General features: G+C 44.3%; 1 protein-coding gene across 4 annotated transcripts in view; it reads left to right on the top strand.

Annotated features, from left to right (window-relative positions):
* The window catches only part of MID1 (midline 1), a 511,850-nt gene that overhangs the window by 108,012 nt on the left and 382,084 nt on the right, over nt 1-21,754 (top strand). The window contains exon 1 of one of the 4 annotated variants that reach the window (XM_086934784.1): nt 2,343-2,707. The exons of the other annotated variants lie outside the window; for them this stretch is intronic. The gene's annotated coding sequence lies outside the window, so the exon portion shown is untranslated. Of the gene's footprint in view, nt 1-2,342; nt 2,708-21,754 lie in introns of those variants that run through there. 4 annotated transcript variants of the gene reach the window in all.

Below are 21,754 nucleotides of genomic sequence, written 5' to 3' on the forward strand. Positions count from 1 at the left end.
TACTTCTGATGGTTTGTGTGCATACATGTAGGGAGTTTGTGTAATCAACGGTGGAACTGATGGATGCCTTCACCACCCAAATGCTGATTGTTTCTATGGTAGGGGGTGGAGCTTGTTGTCGCACTGTGGTAGAATAACTAATGCTGGGACATGCTGAGAAACCGTTTCAATTTGGCTACCCTTATCTTTTGTTTATTTGTTTACCCTCCCTGGTTTTTGCCTGCTGCGGGGGCGAGGGGGGGCTGGCTGATATGGGATGGTGGGTGAGATGTTGACTTGTGTGGAATGAGAGTCTTAGCTCTTTTCTTGATTGAGTCTTGTAGCCTTTTATGACTTGGAGGTGGTTTAGTTGACAATGCTAGGATTGGTTGAGGCTCTGCTCGACTTCATGCAGCTTGGGTTGGGATGTGGTTGGAAGGGACTTCGGAGCTTCGTACAATGTCCTCATGCATTCTGGTTATTCTGTCTATAAAAAACTGCCATAGGCCATCACAAAAATATTTGTACTCAAACCTTTCAACTTTTAGAAAATTAAGTTTAGGTTGTTCATAGGCCTGGGTCAGATTGTTCAGATAACCTTTGAAGCACTCAAATGTTCAGGTCATTGAAAGTGATTCTCCAAACTTCCACACTTGGAAACAGTTCAAGCCTGTGTTTCATTGAGAGCATAGCAGTGAGAGTCTGCAAAATGTGACCCGTTTCTAATATTCATTTATCATTATTACCAACTGTAGTATTAAAAAAAATATCAGTAAAAGGCTTAAATGTGATGTCTCCATCAAATGAGTCCCGCTCTAGACCCACTATGTTAAAGCTATTGCAAGTGTGGAGATTCAAAGACATATATTTATGGTATGGACCACACTGCACTTGATGCATGTGCATACTAAATATCGAAGTCAGAATATTGAAAGTACTAAATATCATATAAAAATAATTGAAAAATGATATCAGCATATAAGTCTAGATTTTCTATCCCTACCGCCACATATATGTATCTATGTGATACATAAATTTCAAGGTATGTAGATGTGGAGCTAGAAATAATAAATCTACACTTCCCTTCTTAGGAGTTACATTTCAATATTTTCCTTCGATTTTTCTGTCCCAGATATTCTTGTATGTCGATATTCTTCCTGTCGATATTCAGTAGGACAATAACTGCGGTGTCTGTCCCCTCCCCAACAGGACTTTAATCATGCAATGAATTTGATGGTAGCGGGTTTTGGGGAGCTTCAAATCTGTATCACTCTTTGGAGTCCCAGATGACCCGCGATAACTAATGTGATATCCTGGGGTAAAACAATATCCCATGTTAAAAGGGCACAGCAGTTCCAGGCTTGGACTTTGACACGTCATTGTTTTCAGGTGTGACAGCCAAATGGGTTCAGATGAACAAAACCAAGACTAAAGTCCAGAATTCAATGAACAGGTGAATGGAAGCAAGATGTCTTCATCACATAAGATCCACGGGCAAATCTCTGAATATCCAGTGACGAATTCAGAGGGAGTTCGACCAACGCTAGACATTGTTGAGCATGGAATTAAAAACATATTTATGAGGAGCCCAGTTAGCTTTGGCCATAAATAGAGTCGAACATCAGTCCACCTGTTTACATCAGAGCCCAACGGGGCTGCAGGAATAGAGAGACTCGGTAGCTTAATCCACATGTTGCAGTGATCTTTTACCTGCAGATCGCTCATAGACTTTCACCCGTGCAAGGTTGACAGAATGAGTTACAAATGTACTCGCTTGATAACAGGCTGTAGGGCACGGTTAGACATCCCCGGGTGTATTTCCTGTCACTGTATTCAATGTCTAACTGTGCCTTGCTGGTTTACACGGTTGCGTTTTCCGGCCGCCCATTACAACAGTGGAATGTTTCGTGCTCAGATTACTTCGTCATCGCATTCCACGAAGAGGGTAAGGTAACCAGTGAGGTGAAAGTGGCTTAAAGTATACGACAGCCGTCATTACACAGATTGGGCGTTTATTTAGCGTCTCTAGGGACCGGTGCAGGCATGTGCAGTATCAGCTTGAATGCGGGGCCGGGTGTTGCTCTGTGTACTGCAGCCTATTGTGAATACAAGTTTACTAGTGACATACTCCGCTGGGTCTCAGCTGTGCAAGCAGGAGACGCCTGATCGCACAGGTGTCCTTCGGCTCAGACGGACTGGCATTGTGGCTGTTTTTTTTATCTGTGTTAATCTGACGAGCTGGTTTGCTGTCAGTGTTTTCGGTGACACATTTTTCGACAGAGGGCAGGGGATGGGCGGAGCTCTGTGTGACGGGCTCCCCTTCTGTTTACTGCCAGCATGAGGTCCGCGGACCACTCTCGGCTCCGGATTAGTCAAGGGCCGGCTTTACCAGGCGGACGGCGGTGGCGTTTTGTCCTTTCCCTTGGCTTGAAGGTGGCGCACGGAGCTGCTGAGGCGCAGTCGCCGCCAGGGGGCGCCGGGCCAGGAATGCTGAACCCGGAGCCCGGCGCAGGGGCCCAGGCGGAGCTGGCCTTCTTCCTGCCATTGTAGGGCCGCTTTTCCTGTTGTTGCTCCGGTGTCCGCGGCCGCTCAGTCGCTGCCCGGGATTACAGGCTCCTCAGACGCAGCGGCCATCTGGCTCCCTCGGCCCCTCTCCGTCTGGGTCAGCGGCGGCGGCCGTCGGTCTCCAGCGATGTGTCTGCCACAGGAGCCGGCGAGGCCTCCAGCGGTGGGTATCCAGCCGACGGGGGTCGTGACCTGCCGAAACCTGGCCAGAGGATTAGAGGGGGCTGTTATCTGTCCAAGGACAGAAGGACTGCAGTCCTGCTTTAACTCAATCTGCGATTGAAAAGCCAACGCGACGTGCTGTGTCCTTTGGGCAAATGTTGCGCGTATGACTAGTAGAGATGAGTTTAACTTAGCTAGCGCTTCTGAAAGTGAGTTTTTGAGCTCGATCTACCCCTTAGCTATTACAGAATTTTGATGAGTAAAAGTATCCAGTTTGTTAATGGTACTGTTTGGAATGTAAATTCATTGCAAAAATTTGAGGTAAGTCATATTTCCTCAATCGAGAAGCATACACGTCTCTCACATGCTTCAAAGACAATCCTGGAAATATATGTTGTTTTCTTTTTTCGCTTTATCGCCTCCTATTGTCTACGTTTCAGCTGTACCATCTCTTGGTTATTTTTTTTCTTTTGAACAAATCCACTCAACCCCTTCTCTATTCTCTCATGAAGTGTCCTGGCCGTTAACATTGTTGTCCCTTAATCTCTCCTATTTCTTTATCATACTGTCCGCCCTTTCCACTTCCCTTTTCCCAGATAAACTGCCATGACCTTTTCCGCCTTCCCCAGTATACCGCCCTTTCCGTGTTTGTTGCCTCTTATCGGTTCAAATAGAATCGCTAGTGTTGACAGAGGCGCGCCTGGAAAGTTGTACATAGCGCACCACCAGAGCATGGACACTGATATTTCTGTGGGAGAAGATGCAAAGTGTATCCCACACTCGTTTAATAGTTTGCTTATAATTTTGCAACCTTCAGCACAGCTTTTTATATCACTTCTTATATATGTTTATTATTAGGAGACGCGTTTTATGAGAATAGCTGAATTAACTTTTGTATGTTCTATAAAGCAGTGACTATGTTTTTACAGCATGGCTACAGTAATTCTGTTTTGGTGTTATTGTCTCAAAATTGAATACTTTGTTGACACCAGCAAAACCCACAGCTTTCCAACATACAATCACACTGTTTTAAATGTAAACCTAGTTCCGTTCAAGAACAGTCCTCGTAAAGCTCACAGCACTATGAGATTGTACCACTGAGAGGTACAAAAATGCTGAGTAACAGTAAAGCGTGCATTACTTTCAAAGCCTGGCCTGAGTCTGGATTCTCTGTGATAATGTGCGCCATTGCAATTAGTAGAACAGCTGTTCTCGTTAACCTTCATATGTCCAGATGTGTGTAACCAATGATACGTGGAGGAATGGGTAGCAGCTATACATTGCATACGTAATTTGCTGCCTCTCAAGTTGGACGTATTATTGCATACTTTTGATGCCTGAGCTAATCCTCCGCTTTGAATAGGAGGATCATCGAGTCCTTTCTATCCCTCCTCCGCCCAGAACAAAGTCTTTTCTTTCCTAGCTGTTAGGAGTTTGAGCTAGTTTCTTCAATGGTTGTAGGCCCATTTGTAGGGTGTATGAGTTACTGAATATTGAGCTTCCTGGTAGATGCAGGACCCAAGTTGACAACCATCTGTTTGTGTTCGTGTTATCACATTGCTAAAACTTATTGAAGATATTTCACACATTCAGCTATTTAACGCTGCTAGCTTTGACCAAAATGTAGACTAGATCTCCTGCTGCTCCTGAAACACGTCTTTCAAGTGGGACACGTCTTCCTGTTTTGGGTTCTCTTCTCTCTCTGACCAGGTTCTACATAAATTAGTTGAAAGTCCCCTACTGTATTTTTTAAGGATGTTGCAAGTTACATAGGAACCCAGTTAGCAAATGGCTGAGCAAGGCAAAGTTAATAAATCAGGAGCGGCCAGTGTATACCCGGAGGGTTTGAAAACATTCCATATGTTCAGGATAAACATAGACTACGTAAGCAATTTCCATTTAGATTCAGCATAGGTAAATGCTTCCGGTGGCTCCTGTGAACCTTGATATGAGGGCATCCACAGCAATGTAGACATACCGTTATATATCCTTTATTTTAATCCGATTTCCTCTCTTTGGTCTTTGAAAATAGTTACACTCTGTGTTTTAGTCAATGAATGAATACAGTTGAGTTTTCATTCAGAAAGTTAAATGTAACCAGGCTAGTCATAGCTTGATGTAAATTGGGAACATTGAGTTTGAGTTTGAATTCTCCAAGTACTGAAGTCAGTGGACTGGTTATGGGTACCGTATATGGATTGGCTTGGAAAGATGATTGTGTCTGAAGAGGTGAGCCACCAGAAGACAGGTCCTGCAATCCAGCCGCGGCCCGTGCAGGTAAGAGCGGTGGGGTGGTAGGGCATCGCAAGGGGAGATTTCGACAGACATCAATGAGGGAAAATAAATTATTTAATTTTCCCTCGTGGTCCTCTGCTGATATCCCTGCTACCCTCACCACTCTTATCTGCATGGGCCGCTGCTGCTGCAATCACCAGGCGTGTTGTGCTTTCACAACTTCATTTTCTGGCCATAGCAGCAATTGTGGGCTCTTGATTTTTCTATTTTATGTTTTGCACGGTTTACACGCTTTATTGTTGTAACCACACTGTAGTTAAGCATTTTTTTCCCCTAAAGTTCTGGAAATACTGCTGCTTTAAAAGTGACATGGAGGGTCACCATACCATGAAACGTAGTTTAAGGGTTCAGGTGTTGTCTTCGGTATGGAAAGGAGCATATATGCTCTCCTAGCTATTAAATACCTCTTTTTCAGCTGAAGGTCGAATCTATAGGTTTCTGCCTAGAAAAGACACCTGTTTTCTGCCTAAGTTCCCTGTGGCCTTCCAGAGTCTACCTTCAGCCAAGCTATTCCTTATTGCCCTTTGACCTCAGAATTGCCTAGCAGGTTGAAATAATGCAGAGTCCTTGAGGACCAATGATGAGATTCAGACAATCATGCAGGATGAAGGCTCGAGCAAAGGAGCTAAGCTTAATGAACAAAGTAAGGGCTCTTCCAAGTCATGGTTGGGCTGAAGAGCTACTAGTCACAGAAAATGGACCTCTTCTAGGCACTGACAGTTAAATATCCTTCTAGATGTCGCAATTGTGAAGTGGCCGAAGTCTGTCTCTTGTCCCCTTTCAGTCACTTCATAACACACCTAAGTTGTACACCTTTTCGCTCCGTGTTAGCCTCTCACGCTGTCTGTGTGTTCTCAGGTAGCCCTTCATTTCCTAGAAGAGAAAAGCTGATCACGGTATCCTAGAAGTAACCCCTTGCTTCGCCCCTGAAATTCCTTCTGGAAGCAGGGCCTAATTATAAGACAAGCATAGCGTTGCAAAGCCAACAACTCTGACATTGGCTGCTAGCCTTTTAGCTTTTCCGATGTTTGTTTTGCTATGGGTTTTATAAAACTTTGTTGAGGCGGCTGCTAATCCCTAGTCTATATTATACACGTTGTGCATTAGAATACTCTACACAGAGCTCCATGTATATACGCCGAAGAGTGATGGGACGGACAGCCCAGAATTCCATCTCTTAAGAAAGTTTATTGGTTGGAACGTGCCATATGAATTGTGTGGGGTGGATTTTTTTTTATAGGAAATTTGGTAGCATAGCCCTCCTCTGGCCCCTCTTCCTCAGTTGATCAGTCCATGCCCACTTAAGAAAGTTTATTGGTTGGAACGTGCCATATGAATTGTGTGGGGTGGATTTCTTTTATAGGAAATTTGGTAGCATAACCCTCCTCTGGCCTCTCTTCCTCAGTTGATCAGTCCATGCCCACCCGACAAATGTCTGGAAAACTCTTGGGCCCCCAAACTTGCATCCACTGTGATGGGACCCCTCCAGCTCGCTGCCTCCTTCATTGCCTGTTTCTCGGCGTATGTGTTTATTTAAGTGAACAAAAGGCAGGAAAATACAGACTGGATCTTATCAATTAATTGTTCCTCGTGCGCAGTATTTGCCATGATAAGATGAGAAAACGGGCTACTGTTTGACCAACTTTCACGGTATTTTGTTAATGGCTAACAAGACACCATGCAGAGCTCAGCGTTTAAAATGTGCTATTCGTTGAAACTGGTGTCCTAATTGTAGATGTTAATGTTGTAATTATGCTAATGAGAAAAGCCATGATGAATTTAAAATTTGCAGTTTTTCTACATCATGGCAATGTTGTACTTTAGGTTATTATTGCATTATAGCCAAGACAACTGGAATTATGTGGCAGGGGAGAACCAAATTATGTGCCCTTGTTGACCACATTACAAAGCAAGAAAATGCTAATTGAGGTGTAGCACGGCCTATTTTTTTGATAGTTGTACTTCCTTATTGTGCCTTTTTTGCACAAGTTCACCTAATTAGTACCAGTTTAACGCCCAAATTCAGCAAGAAACAACAGAAAGGAAACTGATCAGAAGAACTGATCAACCTAGGCAAAGGGCCTTCCTTGGTGGCAAAACATGCAGCGTTTTAGTAACTTTTCATCTGTATGAGCCACAAACACTTTTTAACTCTGCAGATTATGCAGCAGATAACGGATTATGTGGCAAATCCATAATTATACAGAAAACCCTGCACCTGCAAAACCGCATAATTCCATTGGACCGGATTATATTTTTTTAGGAATGTAGAACTAATGGCGTCGAGACTGCAGCTCATAGAATGGTTCAGCTGGTTGAATAGACTAAGAGCTGTATGCTGCTAGTTAAATGGATTCGCCTAGGAAACTTGTTGCCTATATTTTATGCATGTGACGAAAACCTAGTGCAGTAAACGAAGTGTTCAGGACATGCTGAATGCATTCAACCTGGTTGTAGCTGCATCTAAGTAAAACTTCCAGGCCCATCTACTACAAAAGTTGGATATACGTTCTGTACGAGTATACATACGGAACTTCGTCAAGAGGCTCGTTATATGTCGAACACCAGTTTCACGAGAGGACATAAGTCAATTGAACTGGAAAATGTCTCAGAAGGTTGTACTACGGTGCAATGTTTAATAAATTAATTGGTTTGAATTTTGTGGCAGAACCATTAAAAACAACTTCAATGGGATCTGACCCTGTTTGTTATTAGCATCGCCGAGGAGTATGAAGCATTCTCTGAAGATGGTTTCCTAGTGTAACCATAACAACAGTCACCTCTCAACAGTGAGTGAAGACCACAGCCGGCCAAAAAAATCATACAATAAATTAATGTCAACATAACCAAATCCATCGCTGACCCAAATATGCCCCAGGGGACAGGAAAACATCAAAAAGCGTTTTTTTTCTTGTGCTTTGCTGAAGAGAGCTTTGCCAACTAAAAAGGGCACAGTCGAGAAGGTAAACAATATATATTTGAACATCCAGAAAAATAAAAATCTGAAAAATTCAAAGATCTGCACTCTGTGAACCTTTCCCCTAGAAAATACCACCTGGCTATTAAAATGACAGACATGAAGGCTAGAACATTCCACTTGTGTGGTTATCCACTGATTGTGAGCATTTTCTATGAGTTATACACTTGATAATGAGCACTGCGCTATTGTTAACAACTAGATGTTGCGGACTGGCCAGAAATTATCCACCGGAGAATGACCACTGCTCGTGAGTTTGTCACCTGCGGGAATGCTTTGTCCACTTATTATCCCCTGTAGGATGAGCACTACTCTTTTTAGTTATCCCCCGTGGATGAACACTTACCATTTGTTGTGCACTATAGCATGCATATTGTCCATTATTCACCTGAGGATATGTATTGCCCTACACATTTATCCACTGAAGAATCAACACTGCCCTTTATTTACTCGAGTACCATCATTCGCAATTAAAATTAGGATGACAGCTGTACTTGTGTTATCCACTAGCAGATAAGCACTGACCATTCATTTTCCACCCAACGAGAACTGTTCTCCATCAGTGATCCACTGTCCTGGGAGTGTTCTCGAGTACCTAACCACTTGACGCTGAACACCATTCATTGGGAACCCATTTGAGGTTAATCACAGTCCCTCAGTTACTCTCGTAGTGAACAGCAGTCCACATATTCCCACCTAAAGATGAGCACTCCTTTAAGTTATCAACTGGGGAAAGAGCTTTGCCCGTTAGCTATCCAACTGCAGGCTCGGAAGTGAAGAACAGTTAGGTATCTGAAACACACAAAAGGTGATGGGAGGCTGCTTGCAATGAGTCTAACCACTGGCAATAGCTAGGGGTATCACTCCAGCCCACCATTCTTTTGCTCGCCATGCCACCTCAGTTTGTACCCACCTATATGCAAATCAGCCTTGATCCTGCTCCAAAAGAAACAGTCCGGCCCGTACTGCCAAGCCAGGTCCTCCCTAAACTGGAACACAAGCAACTCAGGAACAGTTTTGCTTACATTAGGTATCACCTTGCCTCTGTATGAAATGAAATGAATGAATGAAATTAAAAGTGATTTTCTGAAGTGCAAACTGCCACTCCTGACGGAGTCTCCTGGCGCGTATGCATCCAAAAGTTTCCCCTGTGCCCCCCAAAAAACAAACAAGCTGCGGTGACCCAGGTGGGACGGGGACCCCCACATAAAAAAAATAAAAGACATAAAAAAGGACACAGTAAGGAATAATTGATGAGCACCAAAAGACGCTCATTTATAATTTACTGCTCCTGGTAAGGAGCGCCGCATAATGCCCATCACATACTTAGTCACATATGTTGCTGTTCATGGTGGTGCCCAAAACCTGTTATGTTCTGTAAGTATTGTAGGGGGGGGGGCTGTAGGGAGTGCAGAAGCTCCCAAGAATTTTATTTTTATTTTTTATTAACACCATGTTTCCTCAGGCCTCTTTAGCTTGACTCCAGGAAAAGATGATAATACTTCTAAGCTTTCCTAGAGCTGGAGCTTTTGATCTTCAGCTTGAGAATGCAGGGACCCATTGTGGCTGGTCTTATGGCTCCCTTTTGTGACTTGAGTTTACAAGAATGACCCTCAACAAATGCTTAACGTTGTTTTGACTACAAATTATTAATTTAAATGTTTGACAGAAATTGCAATGATGTTGTGACTCTTTGACAATGCCAATAGGTCTGTCTTTTATTTTGATGTAGTCACCCATTGAAAAAGCCAACAGGCCTTCCTATTGTGGTGACTTAACATTAAACAATCCTTGAAATTCACTGATGAAAAAAAATGAACAGTTAAAGTGACAGTCATAGTTAGGTATTGTAAAAAAAACACTATAAAAAACAAAGGCAAAAGTGATGTTATAGTTAGATCAAATTGCCACTTACCACAAATTTTAAAATAAAAAATAAAAAAGTTGAAATTCACCAGTTATAGATAAGTGAAGTAACCATAACTCGCCTGAATAAATAACTATAACTCGTTCCCTCGCCATGCACTGCTTATACCCTCTCATAGTACATAACTCATGACATGTTTAATCACTGCATCGATAACATCACTGATGACATTTGAAATGACAGTTTGCATGGCGGTGGAGCGAATGACACTTTGACTTTTTGTAAGTAACATTTTAGAGTAACTACAACGTCACTTTGACCTTTGTTGTATTTTGAGTGTGTATTACACACCCACTCTTAGACCCCCCATAAGAAAATGCCACAGAAGCCGGGAATCAGTGAAGAAGGTTCTTTTGATTATCATCACTGGGAATATGGGCCCAATGCGTTTCAGCTTTCTCTGAGCCTTGTTCATGGAAATATATATTTTTTTAAGCACATGATTCAACTCACTGAGCCGCCTTACTGGTTTACAGTTTTTTTACTTAAAAAAAAATAAACTTAAACTACAGTTTTTTTACATACTTAGTCTAGTTTGACTCTTCAAGGTTCAGAAAGCAGTGCATAAAAACGGCCTATACTTTAGAAAAGATTGTTACCATAAACCAGGCTACGCATATTCTCAGATCTAGTGTGTGGGGTTAAAGAACAGGTTGTGTGAATAAAAGAGTGAATAGGTATCATGTGGAGGGTGGGAGGTGTAAGGTAGGAGACCAGTTGGATTGTTTGAGAAATGTTGTGTCTGTACTTGCCTTATGAAGGCTGGCCACACCACCGATATGCACTAACTGTGTAGAGGGCTTCCTCCTTACACATGCCAACTCCTCCTGGGTGCGGTGACCCTGGGCACGCCATTGAGAGGCCTGTGTTCTCTTGGTCTATACTATAGATTGTCTTGTTGCATGTTTAACGCCCGTAGGCGTGATGCATATTAAAGAAATGGTACATTAGTTTGCAGGAGCTATGCAAACGAACGGAGGTGCCATTGCCAATATTTACCGAAGTTAAGTACAGGAGCAGACACAGTGAACAGAACCAACAAAGAGACAAGACTGTCTCTTTTGAGTGCGATGAACTGCATGGCATTACAGATTCTGAGACGAGAGAGAGATACTAACCACAAACGTCTACTGAAACCTGCAGGTATTGAGTTGAAATTCTGGCAAAGCCAAATCCAACTTCCATCTTTTCAGAGATCAGCAAATTGAGGATGGTGGCATTTGCAAAAGCCTGTCGTCTACAGCCCTTTAATTTTTCCTCCACTGAAAAATATATTTTTGCAGTCGGAAAAGCTTCTTCCTTTCCACCCCAGAAAAAGGTCAACGTTCTGCACCACTCCTCAACCTGGTTCTGTTCCTTTGTGTACCATTTTTGTAAGGGTAACTTTATTTGTGTATTCAGACTGAGAATGGTCGAAGACAGTCACTGCCGACATGGCTCACAGTTGGGGAGGGGAGGGAGTGCAGAGTCGCATGGGCGGGTGTGTTGTGTGGAGAGTCTAATAATTTAAAAAAAAAAGAGAAATTAAAACCTACTTTTCTGCTTTGCCTGGTCCTGAGTCTTCACTGCTCCTGCTTTCCTGCCTCTGGCAGGAACAGGAAGCAGGCAGCCTCCCTTCCCTCCCCTTTGCCAATCACAACACTCAAGTGGAGCGTTGTGATTGGTCGGGACTCTGCCCAGCCAGGGGCTGTAGGGGATGACATGTTCTACATGTAGGTTGCAATGCAGCCTGTTTGGAGAAGGGCAAAGTGTGCATAATTGTGCATAATTGTTTTGGGCGGCCGGAGAGAGCCGACCAAACAGTCTTTGCACCCTCAGGAGTAGACACACCACTGCTTCCTTCCCCTGCTCGGAGAGCAGATCATCCCCGCCCACCCGCAAAGCAAACATAAAATGTTAATAAATAAACTGTATTACCATTTTAGGTTATTGCTTCTAGCACTGCGAGAAAGCAGTGGGGCGATGCTCCACCGCCATAGTGGAGGAGCGGCCACTAGAGACAAAGCAACACTGGGAGCAGAGAAGCGCACAACGAGGCAGCAAGACAGAAACAATAGGAGCATAGAGCAGCATGGAGATGGGCAGGAAGGACTGGGGATGTAAACATCCTGGAACCGACCAACAGTCTAGCATGAGATAGATCATATATAGAGACTGGGTAGGGGACTGAGAAGCGCACACCGTTGGGTAGAAGCACATCGTGAGACAATGCAACATGGAAATGGGTGGCAGAAAGCTCACAAGGGAGACAGCTGGAAAACACACAGACTCTAAGAAGAAGAAGCATTGGCAAAGCCAATAGGTCTCCTCTATGGGAGAGCTATTGGCTTTGCCTGAGTGTTTTAGCCATGCTGTACACCAGCGTGGCTGCTGTTCGGCAGGGCTAAAAGTTAGTGGCACAGAGGAGAGTCGAGTGGAGTTCAGTGGAGGGAGGTGGCATGTAGTGGCATTGTGAAGCTGCCTACTCAATTTATGTGTCGAATCAAAAAGAAAAAAGAAACTAAAATCTGTGTGTGTAAAATATAAATGGATGGGCTTTATGCCCTTTTTAGATTTAAGCTACAATAGATCTCAAAAGGACTTGCGCATGTGTGCTTTTTTAATTGAATTGAATTCAATAGACACTTGTAATGCGCATGGCTACCAAAGGCCTCCCAGCGCTAGAGACAAAGCCATCAAACACCCAAGCAATCAGAAAGTTACAGAGAACAGCAGATTCTTCAGCTGTTTGCGGAAAGAGAGATGATTGGCCTCGAGGCGGATATGATCTGGGAGCTGATCCAGCATTTTGCTGCGATGAGGGAAAAAAGACGTCCCCCCCCTCCGGGCGCGGTATACTCTAGGGACTCTTGCTAGATGTATTTTTTCAGAGCGCAAAGATCTTTTAGGGGAGTATGGGGAGATAATAGATTGAAGAATCGGAGGGGCTTTAGCTGAGAGTGCCTTATGGGCAATACACAAAGCCTTGAACTGGATTCTCTCAGCCACGGCAGCCAATGCAGGGACATAATGTAAGGTTTAGCTGATTCGTGCTTGTGAACCTGCATCAGAAGTCGCGCCACTTATTTGGGTGATACCTAAAAAAGTACCACTAAAAAGAAAAACAAGTTGTGTAAGGACACAGTAACGCATCCAATAACAATGGGTGGGTTCTAAGCCTACTATAAGCTAACCAAATATCTTGCAACAGACCGCACATGCGCTGTTTCAGGTGAGACCTAACGAGCACTGGCATAGCTATTCGGTCTGTGTTTAAAGTGCTAACACATGCAGCTTAAGCACATAAAACACAGACAATTTGAAGAAAAGAAAGGCTGAGTTGAAGGTGCTCTTACCTTCCATACATTCCTGTTTCTGTCTCTATGGCAAATTACGTTTGGATGACAAGGGTGCCTTCTTTGTGTCCTGTTCTTTTAGTTCCTTTGACCAAAAACAGAAATTAGGGACTTTAATTAAGGCTTCCTTGCCACCTGACCTTCAGTTGACATAAGGACAAAAAGAGGACAGTGCTAAAGACAAGGAAGCTTACATTCGGGCAGCCTTTGATTTCTACAACCCCTGGTGGCACTAATGAGAAGCCGCCTTGTTGGAATGAGGAGCAAACAAGGGGAAAATGGAGGAGCCAGAAGGAGAAACTAGAAGGGTTTGGTGGGCAGAGTGATTTGGAAGCACAAAGGAGAAAGAGCGAAAGATGGGAGGAAGGACTGGAAGAAACTGACACACAGGAAAGTGAGAGTGTGGATAGGAGCCAGAATAACCATTCACATGGGGGGTTGCTAAGGGGCAAGAGCAAGGGCCAAGAAGCAGAGGGCGACTTATAGCTGCAAAATAGATTCTCATACAGTCCATTGTAATAACTCCTATAGCAACCAGTTAGAGAGAAAAACGTCACTGAACTGTGCCAAAATGTGATTGGCTAAATCTTAAGCCTGGGGCTGAAAAGGGCTGGCCAAACAAGCCAGTTGTTGGAGGGGAGGACCTAAATCTCATTTTACGTATATTATATGTCTGTGTGAAAGTGATGATTTCAAAACCCTGATCAAAGGCATAGCGTAGCCCCCCGCTTTACCAGCTTCAGCGGGGGTCAGAATAACTTCCCGTTTATTATCTTTTATTGGTGATATGCATGTCACAAAATAAAATCTGAAGCTAATAAATATTAAAAGAAATATGATACATAGCATAGCAGTGGGGTTGGTCAAAGGAGAGCCAAATGGGAACAAAAAGAAAAAGAAATTAAGGTAATGACAAAAATATAGAAGAGGCTAATGGAGTGATAGAACATGAAAGAGATAAGACTAATAAGACGGAAAAATGTTCAGAAAGAAAGGAAGCACAGCTGATTAAAAAGCACAAACTAATCAAAAAGAGGGAGAAGGAAGGGTGAAAGGAAGATAAAATAGAGGGAAAGAAAGTAAGTGAAAGAAGGGTGGCAGGAAGGAAAGAAGTAACAACAAAATTATAAAAGAAGATGAGTGAGGGAAAGAAAGAAGGAAAGCAAACTTAAAAATTCTGAAGAAGAGAAATGAGAGGAAAAAAGAAAAAATAATTACAGAAGGGAAGGAATATTGGAACGAAGGGGGGAGGAAGGGCAGGAAAATAATTAAGTAAAAGAATGAATAAGGAAAGAAGCAAAGAAGGGGAGAAGCAAAGGAAATGAAATAAAGAAGGGCAAAAGGGTAGCAAGAAGGCGAGGTGGAAGGAAAAAATAATAAACAGAAGGAAAACAAAAGGGGAAAGACTAACACATAGATTCATCAAGCTAAATTGCGATCGCAATAGCTGCGAATTAGCTATTGCGATCGCAATTAACAAATAAGCTATTCATGATGTGAAAAACACTGAAAATGCGAATTCGCAAAATCGCAAAATAAATCGTAGAATCTAGGAGGAACCCCTATAGCGAATAGGAAATAGCGAGAATCCATGGATTGTGCGATTTATAGTGCGATTTCGCTAAATAATCGCAAACGCAATTCATGAAAACTCGCAATTACCAAAAAAACGAAAAATTAAGGAGAAGCAAAAGCAGGTGGTAACCATGAAGGGAAAAAAAAACATTTTATCTAACAAGCCACAGGTGCAGACCTGAACTAACACACATAAGGAATCACAGTAGGAGCATGAGGACTCTCACAATGCCAGGACTCTACATGGTGGTCAGGCGGCGATGGCTCCAGGCTGCAGCACGGAACAGACGTAGGATCCAGGAGCGAATATTCCGGCAGCGGGTCACCCTTCAGGGCCAAACTGCGGAGCAAATTTACTTTAAGTACCGCCTGAATGGGGCAATGATCATCAAGCTGATCCGGGACCTAGACCCCCTGATGCAGCACCCAACAAGGAGAACCAATGCCGTGCCCACACATGTCCAGGTATTGTGCAGCCTGCACCTACTGGCCTCCGGAAGCTTCCAGGGGATAGTCGCTGTTGCAGGGGGGATATCCCAGAGCACCATGTCCCGCTGCCTAAAGAGTTCCCTGGAGGCTATGCTGACCCGGCTACACCACTACATCTCATTCCCGACCAGCCAACAGGACTTGAATTGAGACCAAGAGTCAATTCTACAACGGTGCGCAATTCCCACATGTAATAGGATGCATTGACTGTACCCACATCCGCCCACCAGCTCAAACGGAATACATGTACTGCAACCGCAAGTCCTACCACTCCCTCAATATCCAGATGGCGTGCAACGCTAAGACATTCATCACGGACATAGTGGCACAGTACCCGGGAGCACACATGACTCCTTCATATTCCGGCACAGCGGCATTCACACACGACTGGCCAGGGGAGACTTTGGCGAAGGACACCTATTAGGTAGGGACACTAGCCCCCAAATAGTACACTGTGATCATGTAGCTGCGCAGAATGGGCACTCACCCTCTGCTCCTATCATTTAGGTGACAGCGCCTACGCTCTCCGTGAGTGCCTCCCCACCCCATACCTACATTTGGCCTTCTGAAGAGCAGATTCTGCATACTTCACAAGACTGGTGGGGCCATCAAATACGAGCCTGAGGTCTGCTGCTGCATCGTGGCCGTGTGTGCAATCCTCCACAACATTACTACCAAGCGCAGGATACCTGTAGAGATCTCTGGCAGTGAGTTGGAAGAGGACGACCGACCACCTGCTCATGTGCGTCATGCACGCAGGGAGAATCCTGCAGAAGGACACAGGCGTCGCCACCAAATCACCATTAACTGTGTCTAGTGCACCCACTCCCCACACCCAACACTTCACTCATGCATGACAATGGAAATAATGACATGAGTCAGATTAAGTTTAACAGAATATTTGTTATTGTTTTTTGCACAATAAAGTGGTAATTCCTCACACAGGAACATGAGAGCCATATTGCGTGATATGTCCCGTGTATTTGAGGAGGGCATGCTTGTTGCAGCAGCATGGCCCTTCATGGTACAATACTAATGTTCAATGGCGGCTCCGGGCGGACGCTCCCAATCTTCTTTCCAGCTCTTCCTCCGGATTTGCCCGTGAGGCAGCAGAGGGCCTGGTGCTGCGGCGGGGTGCTATCACCAGTGGCACGGATTGGCTACTGTGGCTGGAATTAGCTTCACTAGAGTCATCCCCACCCGCCTAGCCATGGCCAGATGCCTGCATACCCTGCACTGCAGTGGTCACCTGCTCCAGTGCTCTTGCGACGTCCTGGCAGCACTGGACCATTTGCACTTGCATGGCCAAGGAGCGTCGTGATAGCTGGGAGGTCGCATTGCCGATGATATAATTTGACCACGTGTATGCAGACAGGCGGGTCAGCAGCTGCCGGTGTCTGCGCCGGTTGATGTCACGCTGGCTATACATGGCCTGGGTGTTGGCCTCCACTGCAGCGGTCATCCTCTCCATCCGGTCTGACAGCTGTCCAACATTCCTAGTGGTCTTGTTGAGCTGGAGATGTATTGCTGCGAGATGACGGGCTTGTGTCTGGTGGATGTGGAGCATACGGCGCTCAATAGAGAGCCCAGGTGCCCGCACATTCAGCCCCCTGCCAGCGCGTGAAATGGTATTGCGCGGCTCCCTCACCAGTCCGCTGGACTGGCTCTTCACAGCAGCAGTGCGGCGGGTTTGTCTGCGTGCTGCAGCTGTTGTTGTCAGCCCCACTGATGTTTGAGTCACACGCTGTGGTTGTGCTGCGCCTGTTGGCACTGAGATGGCACTGTCCACAGGGGCAGGTGGTGGTACTACCGCTGGTGCGGCAGCTTTCCCTGATGGTCCTGGCTGTGGGGTTGGATGTACGTCTCCCTCAGTGATGTCTTCAATTAGCAGGGCATCACTATCCTTACTGGGTACTTCAGCGCCACCTGTGATGTAAAGTGGACGTTGATTAATGACATGTTTCTTACACATTGAAGGTTGCTACATGCATGCAGGCTACCATTCCCTGACTCGCTGCAGGATTGACTCTCACTGAACAGGTCTGGCTGTATGGGGCTAGATGGTAAATGTGGTCAGACTACATGTCCCACAATGCAATAGGGCTTTTGTGGTGTGCTTTGGCTGCATGGCTGGGGATTCTAATGGGATGATCTGGGGTCATGGCCATTGTTAGGGGACAAGGTCGCAGTCGCATGGCACTTACCTTGTGTATCTTGGGTGGATCGGGAGGAGTCCAGCTGTGTTACCCCCACGCATGCCTGGGGATTTAGGGTGTCCTCTACTCGGTCCTCAAGTGGGGTGTTGGGTGGGACAGTGGGCTCTCCTCCTTCTGTCGCAACACGCTCCCCCAGCCTCTCTGCGATCCTCTCCTTGGCACCCCCTCTGAGGTCGTACCAGCGTTTTTTCAGATCATCCACAGAGTGCTGGGTCACCCCTACAGAATTTACTTTTGCGCGGATGCGCACCCAGATCCTCCTTTTGTCGGCCTCAGGCACCCTTCTCGAGTCCTTCCCAAAGAGGCGGTTGTGGTCCTTGCACACTCCCTCTATGAGATAGTCAAGTTCTTGTTCAGAAAATTTTATTTTCCTTTTCCTTCCTGTGGAAGTTTCCCCTGCAGCTTCCTGTGACATGTTCAGCAGTGGGGTGTCTCCTGGGTTTCAACTGGAGGTACTCTGGATTGGAGCTCTGAGCAATGCTGCTTCCACTTCAAGCGCACAATGCTGAATGAGGGTGGAACCAGCCTACTTCCTGGTTGTGATGTCATCACTGTGCTCAGAATGCGACTTCCCGTTTTTGCGATCTCGCAATTAGTGAGATCGCAATGTGCGATTTCGGTAATTGCGAGATCGCAATTTCAACATGGGTATCTGCCGATTCTGCGAATTTTATGCAATTTTCGGAAACTCGCAATCGGCGATTGCGGCCGATTGCGAATCGCTTTTTTTTATCGCAATTTTTCTTGAATCCCATTCTGCGATTTCTACATTGCGATTCGCATTTTCTCGCTATATAAGAATCGCAGAATTTGAGATTGATGAATCTATGTGTAAGAGTGTAAAGAAGGAAAGAAAATACTTTAAAGTATGAAAGAAAGAAAGGTTTAAAGAAGGAAAGAAAGGTAGAAAGATAGAAGGGATAAGTAAAAGACAGAACGAAAATATTAAAGAAGAATAAAAGGAAAGAACATGTCCTCCTCCCCAGTGAGGTTCCTTACCCTAACTACCCGGGAATGGGGCATACCACTGGTTTACCCAGTTTTTCCTGGTGCTCATGGACACCAGCTCCTCCTATAATGAATGGTTGTACCCCACCCACCTACATAGCCACTCCTGCATAGCCTGCCTAATCCCCACCCGTCGGACCCACGTCCCTCCCCAGTTAGGAAAGTGGCATATTTATTCTTCTCAAAAAAACTTTGCATTAATGGTAACTCCCTCTCGCACAGTTGTACTACTTGCGGGCTTTTATTTGCTGATGGTAGATACGCCTAAATTGACGGCTGTATTTATTTTACCTATAAATAAACGAGTTTGAAAGAAAGAAGGAAAGACTCGTAAACATGCAGTTCTTTGGGCAAATCCTTTTAAAATTGTGCTGTAAAAGCATAGTTTTTTTCTGTATTTTCTGCATGGAAGAGGGCGGAACAGTACTCAAAGGCCTGCATAGAAATGGTCAGGGTCTCTCACTTAGCTCACCTGTTTACCGTCATGTGGTTAAAAGTGAGGGCATTTTATTTTTCTGGCTACACTCTTGACCCAGACCCAATTATAGGTCAAACTGAGCCCCACGTTCGTTGCTGAGCTGAGTATTAAAATAGCCCAGGGGTTTATCTATAAAACTGCAAATCTACAACAAAAGATTTCTCACTATTTGTCCTTCCATTTAAGAATGGCCTGCAGTCTTTCTTTCCCATTTCGATCCCACCACCGATTTTACTTTTGTAATCGAGCAGTGTTTTTAATAATCAGTAAAAACCTACACTGCTGGCCAAGCTTGTTCTATTTATTTTATTTTAGTATTTATTAAGCATTAACTTCACCTGAAGGTACGCTGGTGCTCAAGAGTTAAGCCAAACAATCAATTGGGGAAGTGTAGAGGAGATGATAGAATCACCCTCCTGAACTAGACTCGTAAACAATGGGATTCTATCAATGTGAGTGGTGACTAATTTTATATGATTTTGTATATTCTCTAAACTCGTGGATACACTGCAATTTGAAAAACAGGCCTCTCTGCGAGTGGCAGAATGAGGGCACTGTGTGTTTTTAAAATACCCCTCACACACTATGAATCCCATAGTGTCATTCTCCCATCATTGGAGTCTTCCCGTCCCTCTACGGGGCGGGGCATGCTTTGACCTACGAGTGACGCGGGAGCACTTACATTTTTGACAATAGGCTATGTGATGTTATGAGGATAGTGATATGTGTTAGGGAGTGTAGGGATCGATTTATGTGAATGGTAGTGTAAAAAAAGGGTAAAAATTCCCTGGCTAGTTGAAAAAAATTAATTTAATGGCTTCGCAATCTAGGAACATTAAAAAGGGGGTTAGTAAGTAGAATTACAAGTGTGGTCTACTTTGTCGACATGACATGTTTCATACGCAGACCCCTCCTGCCTACTCATCAAGACCTCTGTTGATCCCTACAAAAAAACTCAATTCTAAACTAAATGTTAAATGCCTATGGTCCTAAAACTTAACAGCAAAAATCGGCTGCTAGGTTTAGCCTCTGGCTTGAGTTGGCCCTTAGTGAGGCATTATCATGAAAAATGACCTAATGTGGTCTATTTGAAGCGTGGTGATAGGGCCTCATGAGCCTGCGTCTTAGGGTGATTAGTTGACTGGTTAGTGACCGCATGCCTAATCTGGCTTTATTCCATACCCTTCAGCAGCTCCGTGGATTAGGACTAGGTACGCCACAACACCGTTTTTTCAAGCACAAGCCTCAATACATAAGGAACATTTGAATCCAAGGTCCCACACGAACCACGCGGTCGGTGACGATCAGGTGGAGATTCAAGGGGTCACATTTTACAAAAGACTGAAGGTCCTGAGGATGGCCTTAAGGATTTGTCAATGATAAGGCCGAATCGTCGACTTATTAGTCCACATCTTTGTTTTCAGATCAATTCGATACAGCGATTTCTTTGTGCACAGTGAGCAAGATTCGTTGTGACTTAGCTAAAAAGAGTTGATTGCAACGCAAGTGGATTTTAAGAACAACTAGTCTACGTCTTGTCCACTTGTATATTGTTGATTAATTTTCACTGTTTTTAAAAAAAACTGTACCCTTTAAGATGAAAACTTGATATAAAGAGATATTTCTATCAAATCTACTTCCCGTGTAGCTTTTTCTTATGTGAGTCTTTACCACTATGTTGAAAGTGAAAGTGTTAAATTAGACGAATAACAGGTTTTAATTGAATTAAGTTGGTCCTAAGTGTTCTCAGTATAGATTGATCAACCTCCTGTTACTGAATAATTCATAAAAGAATTCCCTTGTTGGCAATTTTTCATATATCAAGTTTTGAAATTGGCCTAAAATTGTCAAAGCTCTCGTGTGATGATTTTTTTAAGTAGTGGTAGCACACGTGATTTCTTCGATTCATTTCGAACACCACCTGAAAACAAAGAACAATGAATAGTTGCCTGAACAAAAACGAGAGTCGGCGTCTCCTGGGATGTGATGCTCAGGTTTTGGTCCACAGTCAGCTGTTCTAATTGTGTTTATTCAAGAGACAGCACGAGGCTGCTTTGTAATGTGTTTAGATCTGTAAAAGTCATTACAGTAAAGGAGGAGTCCCTTCTGAGATGTGGAAGGTGGCATCCTTGGCCAGGTAATAAAAGCACACAGGCCTATTGTTTTACGTGTGACCTCATTCCCTAGCAGTGCGATCTCTTTGGATCGCACTAATGAGTTCAGTGTGCCTTTTTTTTTTTTTAGATGGCCCTGTTTGAGACCAACCCTACAATTGTTTTGTATTTTGCATTGAGATGTACTGAAATTGCATTTATATAGTGCTTACTACCCCTTATGAGGTGTTGAAGTGCTTTCTTTCTGTATTCGGGATGTCACGTCATAAAGCACTTTGTAGAGTTAAGAGAAAAAAGAATGTCTGGAAGGGGTCAGAATAGGATAACATCTGAAGGAGGCAGAACAGTACATTTCAAGAGATTATCCTGGTAAGGCAATTATAGACAGCTCACCACCCAGACCACGCACCCTACCTGGAAACTTAACATATAAGGTAGCCAAGCACCTTTTTTACACCTATACACCTGTGTCCCTTCATGCCATTAACATGCCTTGCATATGCATACAGCCTACTGGCACCTCTGCTGGCCAGAGCATCTCACAGCATTCTTTACCTACACAAGTGTAAACACACCCATAACACCCTAGGTCACCCCTTAGCTGTGATAGTCCTGGAGGGGATTTCAGGCTATG

The sequence above is a fragment of the Lissotriton vulgaris genome, chromosome 8, assembly GCF_964263255.1.
Source record: "Lissotriton vulgaris chromosome 8, aLisVul1.2, whole genome shotgun sequence".
NCBI classification, from domain to species: domain Eukaryota; kingdom Metazoa; phylum Chordata; class Amphibia; order Caudata; family Salamandridae; genus Lissotriton; species Lissotriton vulgaris.